Source organism: Pinus tabuliformis, chromosome 5_2, assembly GCF_031772625.1.
Source record: "Pinus tabuliformis cultivar Carrire ecotype Pingquan chromosome 5_2, CPIR1, whole genome shotgun sequence".
In the NCBI taxonomy this organism is placed as follows: domain Eukaryota; kingdom Viridiplantae; phylum Streptophyta; class Pinopsida; order Pinales; family Pinaceae; genus Pinus; species Pinus tabuliformis.
In genome coordinates, this window is record NC_142306.1 from 78,787,407 (window position 1) to 78,792,378 (window position 4,972).

At 38.5% G+C, this 4,972-nt stretch overlaps 2 pseudogenes; one reads left to right on the forward strand and one right to left on the reverse strand.

Moving 5' to 3' along the window:
• Window positions 1-1,397: 1,397 nt before the first annotated feature.
• LOC149157624 (arogenate dehydratase/prephenate dehydratase 6, chloroplastic pseudogene) lies at window positions 1,398-2,554 on the reverse strand (annotated as a pseudogene).
• Window positions 2,555-2,827: 273 nt separating this feature from the next.
• LOC149157625 (sister chromatid cohesion protein SCC4 pseudogene) lies at window positions 2,828-4,066 on the forward strand (annotated as a pseudogene).
• Window positions 4,067-4,972: the final 906 nt, after the last annotated feature.

The following is a 4,972-nucleotide window of genomic DNA, read 5'->3' on the forward strand; positions in this document are numbered from 1 at the left end:
AATTCATGCTAATACTTTTTATGAGCCAAATGTTTCAAATACACATACTTATATCAGTCATCTAAGCAATGAAAATATTTGACATTTAAACTGACGCATAATTACTCTCTAATCAATGCTCATCAAAATTATAAACCATGATATCTAGATTAGTAAAGAGCAGTGCATATTTATCAAACTTATATTCTGTTTACTTATTTATGTTAGTCTTTAAGGTGATGAGAATATAAGATATTTGAACTCATGCATTTTTAATCTCTTATAGCTTCTCAATAACCAACCTTTTTAATCTCTAATCAATACTCATCAACACTATAAAACATGATACCATAGCTTAAAGATTAATGCAGATTAATCAAAACTTATATTCTCTATGTACTTCTTTAGCAAAAGGCATGAAGCACATAGATTGAATAGATATCCTAAATAACATTGATCGAAACACACAATCATGGACGTTCAGAGAATCAAGTAAAATCCAAGAAGAAATCATCAAGCAAGTATGTTGGTGCATGTTCCAAAATCATTAAATTGATCCAAAAATTTGATTATATGTACGTACATAGAATATCATTGCTCAATAGAGGGCCATCAATCCTTCGAAGCCTATTTAAATGTACCAAGTCCAATGTCATATATTCTGGAGATGAATATGAGTTCAAATATCAAAAGGCACACTATAATTGCAGTAAGAAAATGATCAAGCCATTCAAGTAAACACATGCATAGAAAAGGACTACTATGGGCAGGAAGTTTAAGACCCAAAAGGCATAAAGTCCAGAAATTCGGATAGATATCTCAAAGAACATTGATGTAAACTCATAATCATAAACATTCAGAACATCCATGTAAAAGTCCAACAACTGATCGAGAAAATGTTCTAGTGTAGGCTCTAAAATTATTAAATTGATATGAAAATATCAACATGTCCATAGACAGAGTATCATGACTCGTAAGCGAGTCATCAATCCTTTCTACCCAAATGTACCAAATTCAATGTCATATACTTTGGAGATGAATATGAACTTGAATACCCAAAAGGGCATAACTATAGGTGTTGTAAGCAAATGATTAATACATTCAAATGCATACATGCACAGAAAAAGGGCTACAAAAGGGTGGGAGGTCCCAAAAGAAAGAGTGAAGTTGAGTGAGGTAATTATTTATTTGGATGCAAATCCATTTTTAGGATAATAATAACTTATAATATTTGGATCCAAAGATAGATCTATACTGATAATAATAATTATACAAACCAGAGAAATACCACACAGCAGGTAAATAACAAACCTACAGCCTACTGCCTGTAATAAATCACATAGATAACAACCTCAACAAGAAAGCGCATGCTTGGCATGACATCGATACCTCTGATACAACTGACGATATTCATCTAATCAAGGGTCAAGGGTGTGGATTTTGGGGCGGGAAACATAACATCCTGGCACCCGGACAAAAGTGGCAAAGCGTCTTACCTCTTCCAGGTCTGCCTCGAAAGCTTCAAAATCTATATATAAAACGTACTCAAACTGCCTTACGGCAGCACTGCCCTTGGCATCGATGTCGAGAACTCTGAGAGGGGCGCTACCTTTTGGATTCACCTCCAATTTCGACAGACTGATGTTGTGGAAGGAGAACGCAGAAAGCAATTTCATAAGTACATCCAAACCCCCTTTGTGTGCAATCACGATGCTCGTCTTCCAGGCATGGTCAATGCCAACAACGGCGCCAACCCCAACGTTTTCGTTGTCCATATGGGGTTTCCTGGCGAGCACCAAGAGCCGAGTCACGGTCCAAGGCTCATCCTGCACATTGCGTACCACAATGTTAAGGCCGTAGATCTCAGTGGCCCTACAACTAGCGATGGCAGCAGTGCCCCTAAGGCCATGGGAGTGCACGAACTTCGCAGCATCAGAAGTATCATCGACAGCCTGACGAATGACCACATTGAGCCCTAGATTTTTGAGACCGTGGCTACAGTGCGCCAACACCATGGGATGGCTCATCACGTGACGCACTTGCTCCTTCCGAACACTGGGTGCCACCAACAAGCAATAATTAATGAAGAGTTGAATCTCCTCCATGATGTGCAGGCTATGATGAAGCAATAGGTCGTAGTTTTGAACGACGTTTCCCTCTAGAGTTCCCTCTACTAAAATATGGCCTGATCCACCTTGCGGAACTCCATGGCTTAGATAGCATCCTCATAGCCCTTGAAAGGCACAACCTCGCAACTAGGGTGGGTCGTCGTTGTTGCCGCCTCACTGAAAGCCCCAGGAATCCCCTGATATGCTACCCTCACCTTCTTCCGTACACCATTTTCTCCCTCTACCACCGACTTGGTATCCTTGCCTCAGTTGCTGTTACTGTTGACAGCCAACGTTCCCTGCTTCCCTCCCATTATCAATTTCGCTGCTGCACACCAACGCTTCTGATAAAACTGCACATGCACACCAGGCTAGAATGGGAGGGATTCGATTGCATGACTCCTGGGATCGGTATTGAATCCTGATCCAAAACATAGTTTCATGGAGGCGGGGAGTTTAGCGGCCATGGTAAACAAGCATTCTCTGCTTTCTATTACCAGAATTTACAGAGTCCGAAAGCCCACCACGTGCTTAACGAATTGCAGAAGTGAGAGCAGCTGCTTTATGGATTTATTGATTGATGGGAGGATTACACTACCCAGATTTGAAAGTCGAGCATGACTACTTTTAGGTCGAAACAAATTTTTTTTGGAGCTTGATGGGTTATTAATAAGATGGTTACATGAAATGCTTGAATACATTTTTGTGCATGAGTAATTCTGACTTTCATATATTTCTAAATGGTTATTCAACAATTTATGTATGCAGGACCGTGTATTCTTATCCAGTATGCCTATTCTACTTATTATTCTACTGGAGAAGGGGAATCTACAAAATTATGGTCTTGCAACTTCCGCTTACAGCTTGAAAATGCTTTGACAAATGAAGGGGATTTTCAAGGTGCAATACGTGCTTTAGAGACTAGACAACATCATGCTAGTGAAATGAAGTACCCTGAACTTGAGATGGTCTTTGTAGCATCGATATTGCACGTTCATCTTATGCAGTGGGAAGATGCAAGTACTCTAGAGAGAGCTGTGAAAAAATGTGATTCCATTTGGAATTCAATTCCTGAGGATCAAAGACAATGTTGTCGTGGTCTGCATCTTTATAATGAATTGTTGCACACATTTTATCTTCTACAAATATGTGATAAGGAGGCTTCAAACCCTATGAATATCTTAGATGCTGCCTTGGAAGATGATATGCAGCAAACATAACAAGTTCAGAAGTTGAGTGCAGAACTTACAAAGTAGAGAGTAGGTTATTGCAACCTGGTCTACAGCAACACAAAAATCAGAATTGTTTGAGAAAAGGAAATTCACTTAATGGAGAGTGGTTACCAAAGGGTGCAGTATATGTCTTGGTTGACCTTATGGCAGTTATATGTGGTCGGCCTAAGGGGTTATTTAAACATTTTTCAAAGTGGATCTTATCAGGAATGTCTCGAATTGAAGAGGAGCTAGGGAATCTTGGAATCAGTGGGGATGTGAGAGGTATATTTGCAACAATGGGAAATTTGGATGGCAGGTGTTTATCTGATGCTGCTTGTGTGGCTATTGGAAAACAAAACTATAATATAATTGACTTGTATAGAGTTTCTTGAAGCAAAAAAGGCTCTAAAGAAAATTGTTGACTGGTTTTGGTGCTTTCCAACCATTTTACAAGGGTGTGAGAACACCATTCAAATGCTTCTCGGCCAATATGCGCACTCATTAGGTTGCTTCAATGAAGCTGCTTTACACTTTATTGAAGCAACAAAGCTAACCGAGAGTAAAAGCATGCAAGCCATGTGTCAGGTGTATGCATCCATATCTTACATTTGTATAGGTGATGTTGAGTCATCTTCTAGGGATTTGGACTTAACAGGTCCTTTTTATAGGTCTTTGGACTTATTTGTGGGATTTTGAGAGAAAACAGGTGCACGTTTTGCTTTCGGTCTTCTACAAATGAAGCAACACAATTTACAAGAAGCATGAATATACTGTGTGGTGATCCTGCTTCAATCTGCTACTTAAAAGTTAACACTGAAATGGATCACTTATACACTATGTTTGTTAATGTTGCAGGAATTTTAGTAATTGACTACCAAGTACCATGGTTTTCTCGCAACAATAATTTACCTAGCCCCAGTTTGTTGTCTATTCGATAAAACTATGTTATACTATAGAAGATTCCGAAGGCAATTTTCACTTTTGAATGGTGCTACAAAAATGTACGTTTGTGGATGAAAGGACAATTTCTGTAAAAAGGGATGTATATTAAATGTTCAAAACATGCACTATAAGCTTCCTCTCCGTTACTGCAAAGTAGCTCAAGACACTTAAGGAAAAGGTGTTGGCACATTGTAACTAAAGGAGGATTAGGACCAATATGGTATGGTATCTACAATTAAATAAATCAAAGATGTTGATAGGGGCTGAGTTGATTGGTAAAGCAAGGTATGGTTATTTGTTGCACCATGGTTCAAATCACCCTAGTAACATTTTTCCCCTTGTGAGCCAGTGCACCTGTGTAAACAAACCTGTTATTATGGTTGGGGTAAGGTGAAGGTCCTAAGCACTTGGAAAAATAGATACCCCCTACTCACAGCTGCTTAGATGATGGAGATCTACTTTTAGGCCTCAAATTTTGAAACCGGATCTCATACCATATGTGAGGATCCCCCCTAGGGTCCTCTAACTAAAAAATAAATTTATCTAATTTTAAACACAGTAAGAAGGGAAATAATTTATTTATATCTAAAAATTTATTTGATGACAATATACCATTAAAATTTATTTACCACAAATTAAATAAGTAAGAAGTTCATTGCAACCATTTACATAAGTGTGGTGAACTAAAATTATAAGTATGGACATGAACGAATTCCTCTAGCCCGATAA